The sequence below is a fragment of the Otolemur garnettii genome, unplaced genomic scaffold, assembly GCF_000181295.1.
Source record: "Otolemur garnettii isolate 467f Iridium unplaced genomic scaffold, OtoGar3 scaffold00064, whole genome shotgun sequence".
NCBI classification, from domain to species: domain Eukaryota; kingdom Metazoa; phylum Chordata; class Mammalia; order Primates; family Galagidae; genus Otolemur; species Otolemur garnettii.
Genome location: NW_003852459.1, coordinates 7,359,743 through 7,381,088, shown reverse-complemented (window position 1 = coordinate 7,381,088; position 21,346 = coordinate 7,359,743). Strand labels below are relative to the sequence as shown.

The window sequence follows — 21,346 nt, the reverse complement described above, 5'->3', positions numbered from 1 at the left end:
ATATTGATGTGAGGTTTATCTGGTTTACAGTGTTCATGTAATTGAGAACAAATATGTGGTAGGTGTTAAGTACAGAATAAAAACCAGAGAATCTCCATATTACCAAGGTGTAAAGGGAAATACAATACACTTAAATGGTGAGAGTTTCAGATTGTGTTAAAAAGCAAAGCCCAGCTATCTGATATTTTACAAAAAACATACTTTAAGAGCACAGTGGCCTATAGCTATAATCCCAGTGATCTGGGGGACTAAGGTGACAGGATTGCTTAAACCTAAAACACTGAGTCTGGGGTGATCTATGATCTTGACACTTGTCACTCCAGCCTGGGTGACAGCCTGGGATCCTGGCTCTAAGAACAAAACTGAAAAACAAAAAACCACACACACACTCTTAAAAGAAAGGACCGAAGATTTTCCCTGTTTCAGTGTCACGAATTTCAACATATAGGTATGTATTTGTATGTATCTCTATTTCATTACGTCTTTCTAAAGGTTAAGATAAATTAAGAGCTGGGCATGATTAACAGTAAAATAAAATTTAGTTCAAAGACTAGCTAATAACATGCCAATCAGCAGAAATTTTTTTTTCATATTCTGGAATATTTAAGAGGAGTATTTTCTTTTGTGAACATCTATGATTCATGGTAACAGATTAGCTACCTGCCCTCATTACCTCTGTTATGCAAATAAATTTTCCTAATGTAATATTAGTTTTTGGACAGTAACATTTCTTTCTTTTCAAAATAAGGTAAAAACAATATGTTTAACTTTTTTTCTGAAGATACTTTTATTATTTAAACATACTATTTTCTACATTTGATAACCAAAGTGATAAGAAAAACAAAGGAGAAAACTAAGCAGAACTGTCAAACTAAGAAAGTTTATCTAAGGGGAAGTCAAAAGTTAGAGATAAACAGGGCAAATTAGTACCTCAATATTCTACATAGAAAAAGACTTACTTGGAATGATATGATTTGTAAATCTAAGGTTTATAAAGTAAATTGTTTATAAAGTAAAAAAATCTCTTGATATACCCTAAATGGAATTTATTAACTCCGTGAAAAAATTATACAAAGATTGTTCTGAAAAGTATGTTATGCTCTTTTTAAAGAGTAACAAACAGAAATTAAACTACTATTGAACCTAAGAAATAGCAGAGGTAAACTTTTCGGTTTCCTTTAAAAGTGATTGTTTAATCACTCTAAATTATGTGTTCAGAGTCGCAAACTATGATTTTTAAAAACATAAATATTCTGGTATAGTATTGTCAATATCCTCACTTTTGAATAAAAACCACGTTCCTTTAAAATGTGGGCCATCCAATTATTTTTACATAGCAAGGTAATTTATTAATACTATATATTAAGTTAAATTTCTAAACCATTCTTCAGGTAAGATTTTACTGTTTCATGCATTTGAAGTAAATGAACATACATACTTACCTATGATAATATGTATGTGTGCCTGTAAAGAAAAAAGTACATAGTAGCTGTACCCTATAAAACCAAAGTCCCGGTTAAAAAGAAATCATATTAGATTGTGATATTTTAGCAAAATCCAAAATATCTTAAAAAAAAGATATGGGGTTAATTGATGATTTAAAAAAATTACCATGCTACCATCACTGAACTCACCTACATTGAGACTGATTATAGCTGAAATCTCAATTTTCTCCTGCCTAACTTTTTCAGATTTGTTTGGGAAGTGTTTCATGCTTAGTCACCCTCTAAATATGATTTTTTATGAGCAAAGCAGTTAGCTATTTTTGTGTTATGCAAGATGGGAAAAGATGTATGAGGATTCCTTTTTAAGCAACATAATTTGATTTCTATGCTTATACAATATTAAAAAGACAGTTCACTTTTACATTTCAGAATTGCCATATGGCTGTACTTCACTGAAGATTTATTCCTATTGAAAGCCTGCAGAATTTTTATTTACAATAAGAGGTGAAAGCAACAGAAGATAATTTATGAATCATCTCTATATATTTTATTTCTATTCCAGTTTTGAATAGTAGACTCAAGGTCTCTAAAAAAATTAACATGTAAGGAGCAGCTCCTTAAAATTCCCTATTTGCAATCCTCTAATAATAGTTTTGACTAATTATTGAGCACTTTCAATGTGCCAGACACTGTGCTCAGTAGATTCTCTCATTTAAGCCTCATAACAGATCCATGCAGTAAACATAATTATTCCCATTACACTAGTGAGGAAATAAACTTGGAGCAATTTCATGGGCAGAATCATAGTTCAAGTCTGACTTCACTGCTCTCTACTCTAAAATACTGGAAAGGTAATTTATCAAAATATTTAACACTAAGCTATGTGCAATGTAGTCAGTGAATAGTTTCCAAAAAAGAACACACATGTGCGCGCTCACACACACACGATACACACAGATGTGAAGAGGCTATCACGCTGAAAAGATAATAACATATTACTCATCTGTAACCATGAAGGAATTAGAAACTTTTAACTAATGATTTTTCCATATAACCAAAACATAGCACTCTATCATTTAAAATACTGAAGGGAATTTTTCTAAATGCACATAATTTTCCTATTTTCTTAACAGAATAAACACAATATAACTTTTCTTGATAACGCAAGTTAGTTCTTAGGGAAATTGGGAACTCTTCCAGTTAACAAATTCAGTCAATATACTGTAATTAGCATAGTGGTAACTTTAGCTGTCAGTGAATGAATTACTTGCCCTTATTATAACAGGATGTGGATGACCATGCTTTTGATTTCTTAGAGCTTTTCTAATAATTTTACTATTTCCTCTGATTAGCTGGCTACTGTAAGCATGTCTACCTCCACCTTGGAGGGAAATTTGAAAAACAAGTTGATCTTCTACTTTCTTATTTTTCTTCTTCTCTTCTACTTATTCAACATACATCAGGTGACTATCTTAGGTAATGGGCACTGTGCTAGATGCTAGTTAAAATTAGATTTCATGTTTACAACAACTATGAGAATGACTGACAAGTCAATTTTTTAAAAATATTAACTTTTGTTATTATTAAGACTCATAGCTCAGTAATACTTAGGGTGTCTTAAAAATGAAAGAGTCGTGATCAGACAGAATAAGCTTACAAAGTCTCCACTTAAGTCATAACACTTTGTGAGTGTAAATAAGATGGAATTTCTTTCTAGATAGAAAGAATGACATTTTACGATGTAAAAAGACAAGAAGTATACCTGGCTTATACGTAGAAGAGGCTCAAATAGAGTGTGAGAAAGGATGACAGGCCATTCTTTCATTCATTCATTAAAGATTATAGAATGCTCATTACATATCACACAGCATATCTTGATTGCGTAGTATAAAGATGACCAGACATATTCTTTGAACTAACTTCTCAGAATCTAATGTTTGTAAAGATTGTAAAATTAGCAGTCATTTTTAGTAGTAGAAACTAATTTCTATTTTGTGATAAAGACAACTGATTATTGCAATTAGTTGACAATATAACTTGACCCACAAATCCTCTTTACAAAACCAGCAACAAAATAAATACTTTTGAACAACCTCTACATTGCATTTTATGGCAAGGAACTTTTCCTTTGCTTTTTGATATCAAGAAATGAGATTTTATGGATGAATGCAGTTTTCAAGCAAGTGAAGTTCACTTATTAAGTGCCCTAATTACCTTTGGTAAACTTTTGGTTCTAATCACCTTTTTTATCTCTCTCTCTCTCTCTTTTTTTTTTTTTAGCTAGTTTTTGCCTGGGGCTGGGTTTGAACCCACCACCTCTGTATATAGGGCCGGCGCCCTACTCCTTTGAGCCACAGGCACCGCCCAACTTTTTTATCTCTTTTAAAAATATATTTTTGGGGGTGGGACACAAAACTTTTGGTTCTAATCACCTTTTTTTTTATCAGTTTTAAACATATTTTTGGGGGTGGGACACAAATCCAAGAGGGTCCTTATCTAACAAAAGCAATCAATGTAACCTGTTTCTGTGTGCCCTCAATGAATCCCCAACAATAAAAAAAAGAAAAAATGTATTACATATTAGCTGGTTTTCCCAACCTTGCCCATGAGAATCATTAACCACCACTAAGTGAGTAAATTCCTGCTGCTGCTGACCTACAGCATGCTATATAAGATTTAGATAGCAAATCAAAGCCTGCAATGTGGCAGGTCCATCCTTGGGACTTCTAATTGGAGATTTATTTAACACCTCTGTTTCTTCCTTCTACAGGAACTTAATATACGTGTATGAAGTCATCAGGGTCACAGGAACCTCTTTGATATAGCAATTTAACTAGTCTGTGAAACAGGTTCCTCAGAGTGAATTTTTTTTATAGCATATGGTTTGTACTTTGATAGACCATCTAAAACAAACTTTTCAAATTTGGTGAAGAATTTCCACATGTTTGTTTCTAGATATTTGTATAAAGAAGCAGAAATATCCCTGTCTAGCAAACAACATATTTAAAATATTTTTGCATGGTTTCAGCAAACTAGTTCATCATTAACTATACCATTCTATAAAAGAATAGCAATCAAGTCGCACCTGAAGTGTCATTGCTTTAATGTGTCAGGAGAAATCAGAAGATAAAGTATATTTAAGCAATTAAATTAAAATTTATATTTACATTTTTCAAAACAACTGCAATGGTTTTAGTCCTCTCTTTTAGTATAAAATGTAAGGGCTTGAAACTATCATTTTCCTAAATGTTCAAAGAATATTTGCTTCTAAATCCATAGTTCTAAAATGGAGTTATTTTAAGCCCTACAGTAGCCAGGCAAATGTCTGCCCATCATGAAATTACTTTAATTTTAAAAATATATTTGAATCACAAATATTTCAAAAATAGAAGAATCTTAGTAATTCAAAAAGTTTGCAGTTATTTAGGGAGTAGTCCAAATTTCAGAATGACATTAAAACTATATTTAAGTATCCTATAGATAGAAATTAGCACAGAAATTTAAAAAAATTTAATGCTCTGATTATATAATGATTAAATTAGAGTCCCAAATTCTACCTTTGAATATTCAATCATTCAGTGAACTATACTTGTAATGTATGAATTAACAATTATCATATGGCAGTGCCACAAAAAGGCAAGTATATATAAAATGAATGAGTTCTTCAAATATTGACATTTTCATCAATTGTCATATTCTTAAGACTTATTACCAACAAAATGTTCCTTATTTTAGTGCTCAGTGACACTTTCAACATAGCGACTTTCTTAGTACAATGTATCAGCTGTATTTTCACTGAGCCTATCTTTTTAGACCTAAGACTATGATCTGAGTCATTGTTTTGGTTAAGAAGTTCCTTGAGTTTCCCTCAGTCATCGTTGTGTTCCATTTTCTTTGTCAAGATTGCTAACAGTTCTTTGCTGCTTTTAATTCTCTGGGAATGTGAAGATCTTTAAAATAGAGGTTGGATGGCATTTTGGAGATCTTTACAAAAATGACAAAAAGTAATCTGAAATTGCTAGCCTAAAAATAAATAGATCTAAAGATTCAACTCTCAGAGATCGAAACTTTACATTGTATTAACAGTTATACTGATAGAAATATTCAATCGATGCCAGATTATTTTCTTTAAAAACAGGAATTACGGCTCGGCTCCTATAGCTCAACCGGCTAAGGCGCCAGCCACGTACACCTAAGGTGGCGGGTTCGAATCCCCAGCCCGGACCCGCCAAACAACAATGACGGCTGCAACCAAAAAATAGCCGGGCGTTGTGGCGGGCGCCTGTGGTCCCAGCTACTTCGGAGGCAGAGGCAGGAGACTCGCTTGAGCCCAGGAGTTGGAGGTTGCTGTGAGCTGTAATGCCACGGTACTCTACCCAGGGGGACAGCTTGAGGCTCTGCCTCAAAAAAAAAACAAAAACAGGAATTATGGTGATATATTGAACAAAACAAGTGTAAATATTTTATGTCTATGAAATCCATTAATTTTAATTAAATATTTTCTAGGATAGAGGTAGAAATGAAGTCTTAGATATTTGCTGATAGAGTAGTTTTCAGATATTTAGAGCAGCTCACTGACAAATGCAAACATAAACATACATGTGTATGCGTGTGTGTACTTGAGTGTGTATGTCTGTTTTAAATTTATCCATTTTTTTGTGTGTGCTGTCATTTTCAGTACATGGACACATGGTATGAAAGAAAAAGAACAAGCCCATGAGACAAAAAACCTGGGACTTAGTTTCTGCTGTACTCCTTATTATTGTGTGACCTTAAAAAACCTGTTCTGTCTTAGGTTCAGGATATCAGAATCTATTTCATTAAAAATACAGGGCTACTGCTAGGATCAGTGATACGCGTATTTTTTGCATGTGTTGTATGTATGTAAAGTAATGTATGTAGACATGCTTTTGGAGGAGGGTTTCCTGACTATGGGGTCACAGCAATTTGTTACAAATAATTAAGCACTGGAATTTGTAAAAAATTTTATTTTTAAGAATTCAAGATTATCCATATGCTGTGAAGTATGTTCTCTCTTTCTCTGTCAAACAAGTGTATCCTGAGGTGCTTTCTTGGGTAAGAAGTGTATTGTCCATGTGACTACTGTCTGTCATATAGTCGTGCTGGGCAAGAGCTTGTCACTGTTATTTAAATACAAAGAGTTAGGGGGGAAAGAGATGGTATTACAATTCCATTGTTCCTAATATTAAAATAGCCCAGGTTAGAGGCCTTATTTTACCACTGTAATTCATATAATGCCTCATCCTGAGAAATGTAAGTACAAAGGATTCCTCTTGTTATTCCCTTTTGGTGTGTGTGGGGAATGTGGGAGGGAAACAACTGGGAGAAGGCACTCACTACAGGAAGAGTAAACATCAACACTCTGGTTATCGCATAGGGATGATAATATTTAGTCATCCAATAACTAAAATTATACTTTGTCATATCAAATGTTTAGTGATTTGATAGTTAAATTAGTTACCCACCTCTTGACATACAATTCTCCATGCCCTGGCTGGCTAGTTAACAGATCTCTTGAACACATCTTTATTTTAGTTATTGCTTCCTTGTAGGTGGCTTTCAAGAGAAGAAAGCATGTACTTACACAAACTAATATAATTCTCATTTCTTTCTAAGCTTGTCACATATTTCAATAAATTTCTCTTTTAGCTTTGTTTTTCAATATAACAAAGAACTTTTCTTTTTTTTGTTGGTTCCTTTCTTTTTTTGAGAAATAGTCTCACACCTTTGCCTCAGCTACAGTGCCATGGAGCCAGCCTAACTCACAGCCACCTTAAACTCCTGGGCTCAGGTGATCATCCTGCCTCAACCTCCTGAATAGCTGAGATTACAGGTACCCACCACAATATCCAGCGAATTTTTATATTTTTAGTACAGATAGGGATCTTGTTCTTGCTCAGGCTGGTCTCAAACTCCTGAGTTCAAGGGATCCTCCCACCTTGGCTCCTCCACCTAGAGTGCTAGGATTACAGGCAGAATCTACTGTGCCCGGCCTACAAAGAACTTTTTTTAAAAAATTTTTTTATTTCAGGCTCCTTTATTCCATGAATATTTACAGAACATCAATTATAGGTAAAACATTGACATAATCATTGAAGATAACATTGGGAGAAATATATCAATTTTATGAGGAAACAAAAGCATTATCTACAAATCAATTATGAGATAAGTGCACTCATTACTACCACTCCTAGTTATTCCTAATAAAGTTGAAGGTTATTCCTAGCTAAGGAATAACTAGGTTTACTAGGTTATTCCTAGTAAAGTTGAAGATCCTAGCGAATACGATTATGATAACTTAAAAATCCCAATGGTTTGTAAAAAAAAAAATACAAATTTCATTACTTCCAAGTTGCCAAGTTACTTGCAAGTTACCAAAAACAACAGAAAAATTCAGCAATATAGCTAACTTCAAAATAACTATACAAAATCAATTATATTCCTATATAAAAAAGAATTACAAAATATTAGAAAAAGAAAGATAGCATTGTATCAGCAACCAAAACAGAAAGTACCTATCAATATAGCTTTAACAAGAGCTGTGCAATTTTTTAAATACATAATCATTTACTACTTGTTTGTTACAGAATGCACAAGACAAAATACAAATAGAAAATAATTTTTTTTCCTTATTATGTTTTTACCAAAGTCTAAAAAAAAATAGATGACCCCCCCCAAAAAAAAGAACACAGATCACGCCAAGTCTTATAGATGGTAGAAATAGAAATACTTCAAAATCATTCTACTTAGTCTGGATACCCCTGATAGTAAAATTAGAAAAAATATATTATTATAAAAGGGAAATTACAAACATATTTCACTGATGAATAAGGATACAATATGATAAACAACATATTGACATGTTGAATTAAAAATTGATGTTTAAGTAATATACGTTTATTAAAATTAAATCCAGTTTGTGTGAGAATTAGTCTTTTTTTTTTGGCCCACACCCCCTTGCTCCTTCTCTGTCTGATCTCTCCTGCCCCCGTGCCCCATCATGTCATTAATTGTCATTAATTGTCTTCATATCAAAGTTGGATACATAGGAGTCTTACTTCTCCATTCCTGTGATGCTTCACGAAGAATAATGTGTTCCACCTCCATCCAGGTTATATTACAAATGCTGTAAAAAGCTGGGGGTATTACTTTACCAGATTTTAGGCTATACTACAGGGCCATAGTGGTCAAGACAATATGGTACTGGCACAAAAACAGAGACATAGATATTTGGAATCGAATAGAAAACCTGCAAATGAAACCAACAACTTACAGCCACCTAATCTTCGATAAACCAAACAAGAACATTCACTGGGGGAAAGACTCCCTATTTAATAAATGGTGCTAGGAGAATTGGATATTTACATGTAAAAGACTGAAACTGGACCCGCACCTTTCTCAACTCACAAAAATTGATTCAAGATGGATAAAGGACTTAAATCTAAGGCATGAAACCATAAAAATCCTCAAAGAATTGGAAAAACGCTAGAAGATATTGGCCTGGGGAAAGACTTTATGAGGAAGACTGCCATGACAATAGCAACAACAACAATACTAACCAAATGGGATCTTATGAAACTGAAAAGTTTCTGTACAGCAAAGGAGACAATAACCAGAGCAAATAGACAACCTACTCAGTGGGAAAGGATATTTGCATATCTTGAATCTGACAAAAGTCTAATAACCAGGATCTACACAGAACTTCAATTAATCTACAAAAAAAACCCCAACAACCCCATACATCAATGGGGAAGAGAGATGAACAGAATCTTCTCTAAAGCCAATAGGCGAATGGCTACTAACTATATAAAAAAATGCCCTTCATCTCTAACTATTAGAGAAATGCAAATTAAAACCACCCCGAGATATCATCTAACCCCAGAGAGAGTGGCTTATATCACAAAATCTCAAAATTGCAGATGCCGGCATGGATGTGGAGGAAAGGAACACTCCTGCACTGCTGGTGGGACTGCAAACTAATACAACCTTTTTGGAAGGAAGTATGGAGAAACCTTAAAGAATTCAACCTAGACCTCCCATTTGATTCTGCAATCCCACTATTGGGCATCTATCCAGAAGAAAACAAAACCTTTTACTATAAAGACACTTGTACTAGGCTGTTTATCACAGCCCAATTTATAACCGCTAAAATGTGGAAACAACCTAAATGTCCTTCAACCCAGGAATGGATTGGTAAGCTGTGGTATATGTACACTATGGAGCCATAAAAAAAATTGAAGATTTTACAGCCTACAAAGAACTTTTTCCCTTCCTTAAAAACATATTTGGAAACAAAGCATTTTACAGCATTATTAATTCATTCCATATTTCTTGACCTACCGTGTTTCCCTGAAAATAAGACACTGTGTTATATTTATTTTTTTCTCAAGAAGACATACTAGGACTTATTTTCAGGGGATGTCTTCCTCTCTGTGCCGAAATGCATGGCATGGCTATGTAGATATGCTGCATAGCCATGCCCATAATTAGGTCTTAATAACGGGAGTAGGGCTTATATTTAACAAATGCATAGAAATCCTGCTAGGGCTTATTTTTTGGTAGGTCTTATTTTTGGGGAAACACGGTAGTAAGTGGCAGCCATAGCCCTTCTGTTAGCTACAGTCCCAGCCCTCAAGGAAGGCTACTATGAGAGACAGAAAAATAAATAAGGCATCTGCACTATAAAGTAGTAAGTACTGAAAGGAGTTAAGCATAGGGGCCCATCAGCCTATGCTGGTGACCACCTTTGCCGTTGAAGATGATACCAACACTGAGCCCTGAAGCCCAAGTGAGACAGTGAAAAATCAGAAACAGTATTTCTAGCACAGAGAATATCCTAAGAATTTACATACTATATTATATGTTTGTCATGATGACATTTACCCTTCAGAAAGAGGACAACAGTTGCAACATGAAGAATGGATTGAAAAAGGCAAAATATGACCATAACCATTATTCTGTTTTCATAATGTACATATATTAGCAACTTAGCTTCTAAGTATTTATATAAAATGAAATAAAGACAACCTTTGAGGTAGAAAAAGAAGGGTCACTAAGTCTATGTTAGTAATAGTAAACACCTAAAACTAAAAAGAAAACATAAACTAATACCATAATAAACAATAACTCCTCACTCCAGTCCCTAGGACTTGTTAAAAAATTATGAAAGATTCATATGGATTTATATGCAGCAAAAAGAAAAAATTATTATATTTTCATCAAGTCTAAGATGCCAGAAATGATCAAATATAGTCTGGATTCAGAGATGTTAAAATATGAAAAGTACATCTTAGAATTGATGAAATACAATAATTTCATATATAATTAAATTTATGTATTTCAAAACATCCTATGTTTAAAAAGTATGTTCTAGAAGAGTGCATATATATATATATATATAATTCTGATCCACTTGTATATAAAAGAGCTCTATGTGTTTCTATATACTTTGCTTGGTTGTATATTTCATATATAGTATATAACTTGTAATTATTTACTATATGTTTGTTTTTATATTATAAACACATGTACATATATTTTTATTCACTTATATATGTACATTTTTTTCTACTCCTTGATTTTTAAATGGTATTAATTCAATACCAGTTTTCCTGGGAAAAAATCCATTAAATTTAACATGTAAATCAATTGTAATACACATTTTGATTTTGGAAATATTAAAATATGAAAAAAAAATTTTTTTTCAGTTTTTGGCTGGGGCCAGGTTTGAACCTGCTATCTCCGGCATATGGGGCCAGCGCCCTACTCCTTTCAGCCATAGGTGCCACCCACGTTCAGTAATTTTTAACAACACAAATACATGCTCTTGAATAAAATTTCTTTTAAAAAAATCACTGCAGACATTTGTGTTAATTACCATCACCAATGAAATTATCTGTCCTTTGTCTTGTACAATCCTTCACTTTTCTGAGTTCCTATTTTCCTAAGTGTTCTGTGGAATTCCTTTGAGTAGATCCTTTTCTGCCCATCTTTACATATGTGTCCCAAAGCACAGCCTTCTTCTTGTAGATATCTTCCTTGGAGACTTCACTTATTTAATACTGTCAAGTTACATTTATACAGAATATGTTACTTAGGCCTAACTTCTCAGGTATGAATAGTATAGCGGTGGTCAGTTTCCACTTTTCTAGTGAACATTCTAAGTGGATATTCCATAATCAATGCACAATTAATGTATTTAAAACACAATCCATATTATTCATCCTAATATTACTTTTTCTTTGCTTGTTTAAGACAGGGTCTTAGCCACCCAGGGTAAGAGTCCTGCAGTGTCAATATAGCTCACAGCAACCTCAAATTCATAGGCTCAACCAATCTTCCCGTCTCAACCTGAAAAGCTGGAAATACAAGCCTATCACCACACCCGGCTAATTTTTCTATATTTTGTAGAGATGGGTCTAATTCTTGCTCATACTGGTCTTAAACTCCTGACCTGAAGTGATCTTCCCACATTGGTCTTCCACAGTGCTAGGATTACAGGCATGGGTCACGATGCTCGACCCTCAATCCTATTTTGACATTTGTTCTACATTCTTAGTTAATGAAATCATAAACTCTAATGTCAGAAACCTCACAATCACCTCTGACAACTATCTTTTTTTACCAGGGCCTCAATCAAATCAGTCACTAGTCACCAAACACTGTTGAATCTAAACCTCTATTGTTTCTAAATTCATAGACTTGCATATCTTTCTCACTTGGATTATAATAGCTTTCTGAGTTCTCTATTTATAATTCTCCCAATGTCAACTCATATCGTATTTATTTTATTAAAACATATACACACTTGTTCAACTGACACTCCTAACTTAAACGTCTGAAAATCTTCTAACTATGATAGAATAAAGCTCAAACTCTTCAGTTTTTAATAATTCCACAAATATTTAGTAAGTATTCATTATGTGACCACGTAGAAGATCAATTAAATTTAAGAACTTATTCTACAAAGACTGCTACATACCTTACTGCTGAACATCACTATGGTCACCTTCGAATAACTCTTCGTAAAGCTATGCACTGCTGACAGTGCCTCGTCCATCCTTCAAAGCACCTTTCCTATGATAAATTGAACATGAATGCAACTGACCTTGTACAATGACAGCTCTGATGATCATTCCAAAAAAAGAGTTCCAAAACGTCTCTGAAGGGTGAACTAGGTGCTGGCATCAGTGCATATCTTCCCAAGCAGAGTACGTCAAAGGTAACTAACTGTACTTGTTATTCAGCAATGAGGTGTGAAGCACGTTTTCTAGGATGAATTAATGAACTTAACTGTCCAACCTCATATGACTTGAAAAAACCATTAGGATTGGAGGTAAAAGATAAAAAAAGCAGCCTTGATGAGACCATAAAGTTGCCTACTGATTTGATTAGGTAGCTTGGCTTTCATTATATTCATGCAACTCTCCATTGTTCCCCCCAATCTGTCAATCTTTATTGTCTCCGCCTCTGGCCACGTCATTTGGTCTCATATATGACTCCTCATATTCACCTATCCTATGTCCTTTAAAAAGAAAGTAATGAGTAAAGGTAAAATAAAATGTAGCTTTGAAGGTGATGAAAACAGCCAAGAATGAACTCTATGTAACACTTCACAGTTTACAAAGGCTGCTTACACATCCACTGAATATAACATAATTATTGACTGTTAACTTGACATTTTAAGTTCAATATACCATAGTTTACTCAAATACAGGCAAGATAATCACCCTAATGAATGAGCAAAGGTTAGTTTCATCAAGCTGTCCTAAGGAAAAAGTAGAGAAAATAAAATACTTCATTTATGTAGTTTTGGGAAAAAAAGGGTCTATCATAACAAATTTTCTAAGTAACTGTCCTTCTTCAAATGTCAAAATTTTTAAAATTTAACCACTTTTGAAGGAAAGCCTTCTAAAATATACCACACACATCCTTGCCTTCATAGGTTAATTTTTAGTGGATAATTCTAGTTCATCTAGTATGATAAGCTATTACACGTCATTTTGTGTCTCTCATTTTCTAGATTCCTCTTTTAATGTAGGCCATCTCTTTCCTACCAAAATATTTTTACAAATCTCTATGATCAAATCACTCCTAAACTTCACGTGCTGGACAATTAGAAAACTATGTTAAAACTCAATAAAGTTTTAGTGAGGTTTTAAAGAGAAAGGGAATAGCTTTAACAAAACAGCTTTGTAGTAACTATTTCCTGTGCTTTGGGTCTTTATGTCATTTTAACTCTGTCTTAAGAGTTGCACAAAATGGTCGCTTGTGTAAAATTTTATTTCCTACCACAAGTGTGCAGGGGATCAGTTGAATCTAGAGTTTTAAAAGAAAGGTTTAAAAATGGAATTCAAGTTTTATTAGATGACAGTAATTCATATGAAATGGTTGTCCATAAAGAAAGTAGTTATGTGTAAACTATGCCCTCATAGTTGACTCCAAAAATCAAAAAAATTTCATTTTAAAACTTCTCAGATTTGTGTAACTCATAACAATAGAGGATAAGAACATATCCATCTCCTTTCCTTCTTTCAATTTATATCGAAATGAATTATCTGAACACAAAATGATTTTTTTTTACTCTAATATAAAAATCCTAGCAACACAGTTCTTTACATTTTAGGATATCCTTAATGAATCTAGCCACACACAGAAAGATATATTGCTTTCCATAGCTACTTTATCAGGTTCTTTAAAGAAGAAGCTTGCCTAAGTATCTATCAAAACCAGGAAGTTGCCTCTGAAGCTTTTTAGACATGGTACATGGCTTTATAACAAAAACATAATTCAAAGACTTGCTCTGTAGAACAGGCAAGGTGTAACCAGAAACCAAACTAACTTAAAAACTTTCCAATAATTAAACAAACATTTAATTATATTATATTACTTGCTAGTTATGTACCCATACAGAAATTTGCTTGATGGTGCTATTACTAACAGAAATGGATAACCATCATTGCAAAAAAAAAAAAAAGAAAGAAAAGAAAAAATCCTCAAGAGACTGAAATACAGCACTTAATAAAATGTTGTTTAAAAAATTTTCTAAATAAGCTGTACATGTGAAAAAACATACTGGGATTTATCAACACATGAATTGTACATATTCATAATAGTAAGCAAGTAAGTACTTCACAGAGCCATGTGGTATTCTAAAGGTTTGCTTATAAATTCCTTAATCTTTATAAAGCCCTACCATTTAGGTACAAAGGTAAAACCCAGATTTGCAGATAAGGAAACTTAGATGCATAGAAACAAAGTTCACAAGGCTAGAAAGTGGAAGCACCAGCCTACGCTGCTAATGTAACTGAAGGATATTTTGGTTACTGCAATCTCTATATGATGTGTATTATAAAATACAAAATTTTGAAACCAGTGTAAAAAAATAGTAATGAGTATTTTTAATTCATTAACTTAACTATCACACTCAACTAACAAGAAATAGAAGGAAATTTCCTTAACCTATAGAGGGCATCAATGAAAAAGTCACAGCGCTCACCATACTTATTGATGAAAGATGATATTCTTTTCCCCTCAGACCAGGAACAAAACTTTCACCACTTGTATTTAACACTGTACTGGAGTTTCTAGACATGGTAATTAGGCAAGAAAAAGACATAAAAGACAGATTTAACAAAAGAATTAAATCAATCTTTATTTGGAGATGACAGGATTTATATATAGAAAATCCTAAGAAAAATTTTAAAAAACTATTATAAATAAAAAATGATCTCAGTATAGTAGCAGGATACAAGTCTAATATGTAAATATCAACTGTATCTCAGTACTCCAGCAATAAACAGTCTGACAGTAATAGCTTGAAAAAGAAAATACTTAGGAAAAAAGTTAACCAGAAAGTGTAAAACTCATACTCTAAAAGCTACAAAGAATTGTCTTCAGCCCTACCACCCTGCAGTACCTGATCTCGTCTGAAAGCCACCAAGCACTGTTGAATGGCATTAAAGAAAAACTAAAAAAATGGAAAGATATGTTACATTTCTGAATTAGAAGAATTAAGGTGACAATGTTCCAAAAATTGATTTATAGATATAATGCAATCCCTATCAAAACCCAAGCTAGCTATTTTGGGGAAATTGACAAGCTTATTACCATTTTTCAAATGGAAATGCAGAAGTAACCAAAACCAAAACAATCTTGAAAAAGAGGAACAAAGTTAGAAAATTTTTATTTTACAACTCAAAACTTTACAAAGCTACAGTAGTCTAGATGAGGCCAAGTATGGTGGCTCACGCCTGTAATCCTAGCACTCTGGGAGGCTGAGGCAGGAGGATTGCTTGTGCTCAGGAGTAGGAGACCTTGCTGAGCAAGTGAAAGACCCCATCTCTATGAAACATAGAAAAACTAGCCAGGCGTTGTGGCAGGTGTCTGTAGTCCCAGTTACCGAGGAGGCTGAGGCAAGAGGATTGCTCAAGCCTAAGAGTTTGAGGTTGCTGTTGGGCTAGGCTGAGGCCATGACATTCTACCCAAGGTGACAGAGTAAGACTCTTTCCAAAAAAAAAAAAAAAAGACAAGATGGTACTGGCATAAGGGTAAGACATTACATTAATAGAACAGAACAGTCAAAAAATAAATCCTTACATTTACAGTTAACTACCTTTTGACAAAGATACTAAGATAACAGGAATAGTTTTTATATAATAAATGTTTCTGAGTTATCTGGAGTTATCAGATGAAAAAGAATAAATTTATACCATACACAAAAAATTAACCCAGAATATATCACAGACCTTAATGTAAGAGCTACAACTATAAAATATTAAAAGAAAATACAAGGTTAACTCTTCGGACACTTAGCTTAGGCAAAGTCCTCTTTAGATATAACACCAATAGTAAACTCAATAAAAGGAGAAATAATGAATTAGATGCCACTAAAATTAGAAAACTTTGGAGTATATAGGATAACGTCAAGAAAGTGAAAACACAACCAATAGACTGGGAGAAAATATTTATAAATCATATAACTCATTAAAAATTTACATTCAGAATGTATACATAACTCTAAAACTCAGTAATAAAAAGACGATCCAACTGGAAAATAGGCAAATTATTTAAACAGACATTTATCCAAAGAAATTATAGAAGTGGCTGATAAGCACAGGAAAAGATTTCAATATCATTAGCCATTAGGGTAATGTAAATCAAAACCACAATGAGATTCTACTTCATATTCACTAGGATAGCTACACTAAAAAAAAACAGATAATAACAAATATTGATGAGGACATGGAAAATCAGAACCCTTTCATCTTGCTATTGGAAATGTGAAATGATGCAATTGCTTTTGAAAATAGTTTGGAAGTTCCTCAAAACATTAAAGTTACCCAACAATTCCACTACTGGAATTCATGTTAGAGAAGTAAAAACATATAACCACAAAAACTCATATATAATATTTATAATAGTAAAAAGTGCAAACAACACAAATTCCCATCAACTATGGACGAACAAAATATGGCATATCCATATAAGGGGATGTTATTGTCAATAAAAAGTAATGAAGTTAGGAGACACACTAAAACATAGATGAACCCTCAAAAGTTTATGCTAAAAGGTAAATGAACAAAGTCAGTAATAAAAGACCACATTTTGCAAGATTCCATTTATATGAAATGCCCAGGAAAGGCAAATTTATGGGGAAAAACAGCAGATTAGTGATTCCTTAGAGCTGCAGGTAGAGTCAGGGGAAAAGGAGGAGTGATCACTAATGAGTATGAGGTTTTGTAAGAGGTAATGAAAACATTCTAAAATTGATAATGTTGATTGTTGCCAAACTTTGAATATATTAAAAGTCATTGAACTGTTCACTTGTAATGGGTAATCTACATGGTATGAGGTACTTCTCACTAAAGCTGTTAAACATAACTTAAACATCATATTTTTACGTTACTACATGTGAATGAAATCTACCTTCAGGTGACCTGGAGAAATGTTTGTGAAAGAGAATAAAATGATTAGAAAATTCTTTTCATGTTCTCTCTGGTTTGATCAACCCTACACAAGAGTAATTCTAGTGCTGAACTCTTAACAATTTGGTTTATAATTAATCATTTTAAAACCAAAATTATTAACTTTAATAGTCACTCTTCAAAACACAATTGACATAGCAATAAGTTAACATGGAAAATTCATTTTTGTAATTTGAGGTCACATTTTGAACTAACTTATTTGGTAGAATGAGACTATTTCACCCTTCCTCTTGGTCAGTTACAGAAAGTCACTCATTCTCTGTTCTGTTTATTACTTCTCCACTATGGGCTTGGCCCTGGGATAGGTGCCAGATGTACAGTGCTGAACATTCTATGGGGGCTATAGTGGAATACTGGCAATGTCTACTAGAGTAATACACAGAACAAAATTCCTTATGGTATTTTTTATTTTTTTCACACACACACCACATTTGAAAATGTATGGTGCTTTATGGTGGAGATTTCCCAGGAGTAAGTCAATATTTTTTTTCTGTGTGTTAGAGCAGATCCCAAATTCTTTTTTCCTAGAGATGTAGTACGCCATAAGCATGAATTTTTTAGCTGAGCAAGTTTGGTGTTATTCTGTTTTCCTTTTTAAGCCATAGGGTCTTGCTTATCATCCAGGCTGAAATGCAGCAGCATGAGCTGAGTGCCCTATGGCCTTGAACTGCTGGGCTCAAGGGATCCTCCCATCTCAGGCTCCCTGAGAGCTGGGACTACAGATGTGTACCACCACACCCAGTTCAATTTGTATTTATTTTTTGTGAAATAGGGTCATGCTATGCTGCCCATGTTGCTGGTCTTAAACTCCTGGCCTCAAGTAATCCTTCTACTTTGGCCTCCAAATGCTGGGATTATAGGCATGAGCCACCATGCCTGGCCCAAGTTTGGCTGTTTCTAATATAAGACTTTGAGCAAGTTAACAAATAATCTTTGTCTCAATTTCCACATTTGCCAAATAAAGATTATAATTTCTACCTTATTTGGTTCTTAAAAGGATTAAGGAAAATAATCCATCCAAAGCACATAGATTATTTATTGTCTGCAACACAGTTAAGCAAGCACTCAACAAACATAATAAAGATAATGATGATGTTGACAGCTGCAGCAGAGGTGTTCTTTTATATTCCTAGGCAAATTATTTCTCCATTCAGGGTGCGTTTTGGTTAATTTATTATTTTTAAAGGATGTTAACTTTACCTTTTCTTCATCTGGCTTTTCAGAAAGTATGATTATGTCCAGAACTGGCAACTATGAACAACTGGCTTCTATCCAGCCTCTATGTAAGGTCTAAGTGAGAATAATCAGAAGTGGGAAATTGCTTAATGTGATGTAATTTGCCCATTATTCTTAATATTATAAATTCTATTGTTAGATAAAACATAATTTCCAAAAGGCTACAAACTTGGGCTATATATATCTTAGCCTTTTGCAGAAACACCGCTGCAAAAGAAAGGTGGGAACGGAAAGAAGAAACAGCCGTAAGAGCTCTATTACAGCACTTGTTATTGAAATTCTGCAGAGGCTACCGCTATCTACCTTTTCATCATTATCTCTAAATACGCTTTCACCTTCTAGAAATGCCTTTTTCCCCCAGCTCCTTTTATGGGTAACTGATTTAAAAAAAAAAAAACAGTGAAAGAAATTATATAGAAAATTATATGTGAGCTACATCTTCATCAACCCTTTAGATATTGTTCTTAAGTAAACTTTTACCACCAGAAAGCTATAAACTCAAACTACTATATATTATCTTCCCTACATTATATGAAAAGGTATAAAATAAAAAGAAATGACTGATCAAACTACTGTACAGAAAAGGACTGAACTTCCATTCTACCAGTTTATCATATTCAGTAGTAAAGACTCACTGTTTCCCAGTCACTCCTGCCATGAAACTCCTGCAGTTGGACCTACCTACTAGCTGTGGAACTCTGAGAAAGACAACACCACCATTACTGGACACAGACATGGAAAAGGATTGTTGGATATAAAAGTAGAATCAGCAGCACAAAGGAGAAAGGCTCACATGAGCAATCAGTGCAAATGGCACCCAATGAAGAAAGATAACGCAAGAAACAAGAGAGGTGATTGAATTTTCTAACTTTGTTTTCAGTGATATTTGAGAAGTATTATGTCAATAAAATAGGACTAGACTATCAAGGAAAAGGACCAATTGACAATAAAACAACAAAAAAGTTGAAAGTTGTACTAATCTCTGTACTTATCTTGGCATACGAAATTTAGAATTTCTCCACATAGGCATTATTTTTAAGCTCAGTTAATCTGAGAAACAATAGTTGAATGCCATTGTTTGATTTTATTTATATTAGATGCTTAGCTTTCATATGTCTGTTGTGAGCAGAAAGTGTTGGTAACATTCTGAGATCTGGCAGGATGTTTCAAAGTCAAGTTGAACTCAGGAATTTTTTGTTGAGGGACAATTCTGTGTACTACAGGAGTCTGGCAGACATCCATGGCTCCCAACCAACAAACACCAGCAGTGCCTTCTCAATCATGATGATAACCTAAAAAATACCACAGAATTTCCAATATAACATTTGGGGGAGGGAAGAATGAGCAATATTAACCACACAAAAAAACATGGAGATAAATATTTAAATGTAGAAAATAAAAATGATAAAATCTTTAGAGCAGAACAAAGAAATATATTTTATTATACTGCAGTATTTTCTCTCTTAGCATGACACAAAGGCTAAAAACCATAAAAGACAACACTGACACATTCTAGTAAAGAGACACATAAAACTTAAATGCAGCAAAAGATATAAAAGAAAGTAAAAGAAATGATAAGTTGGGAAAAATATTTATAACTTAAAAGAGAATGATAAATTATAAAAAGTTATCATACAAATCAAAAAAGACAAACCATCCAAGAGAAAAATGAAAAAAATAATTAGTATATTAAAGAATGAAGGAAAGTGATAACAGTAGCAACTATTTCTCTATTAGAAAAGAAAACAGAATTCTCAAGCATTCTATAAACTGGCTTCTAGCACCATACCAGTGTTATATGAGGTCAATTAGCTTACCAAAGTTACACAGCATATTGTGATGACGGCTGGAATTCAAGCTCTAATACCAGGGCTCAGAGTCTTAGCACTATTCACCAAAAACAAACAATTCCACGATTGTAGGCATAATATTTTATGGAAATAATAATAAAGCACATAGATATCTGGGCAACATAGTCAACACACCTATTATTTCTAATGGAAAAGAAAGAATAACAATCTAATGATTATCAATAGGGAATTTATTCATTTAAATATAGTACGTCCATACCATGGAATACATAGGAAATAAAAAGAATATGGGAATATGGTAAATCTATATGCAGTAATAAGGGAAGTAGTTAGCAACATATTAATAGAATTTTGTTCTGCCTGTTTTATCTATTTTTTTTAAATTTCAGATTAATATGAGGATACAAACGATTAGGTTACATTGTTTGTGTTAGGTAAAGTTCAAGTTGTAATTGAGCCCTTCCCCAGGAGGTATGCCATAAAATTAAAGCATGATCTCATGTATATAAATTTAAAAACCTGAGCATACATAATTTCACATATGTATAAATTTCACATATGTATAAATATATACACACACACACCTATACATACCCACAAACATAACAGTAGACAACTCTTAAGAGTAGTATTATAAGTAGGAATTTTTAATCTCTGCTGTAACATTTTTGTGTACTATTAGACTCTTTGTTTCAACATACATTATTTTTTATTATTTGGAATTGGCAATAGTCATGCACAGTGGTACACACCTGTAATCCTAGCACTCTGGCAGGTGAAGGTGGGTGGATTGCTTGAGCTCACGAGTTCAAGACCAGCCTGAGCAAGAGCAAGACCCCCATCTTTA

General features: G+C 33.5%; 1 protein-coding gene across 1 annotated transcript in view; it reads right to left on the bottom strand.

The window, feature by feature from the left end:
• The window catches only part of MBD5 (methyl-CpG binding domain protein 5), a 430,974-nt gene that overhangs the window by 319,882 nt on the left and 89,746 nt on the right, over positions 1-21,346 (bottom strand). The gene's annotated exons all lie outside the window — the stretch shown is intronic.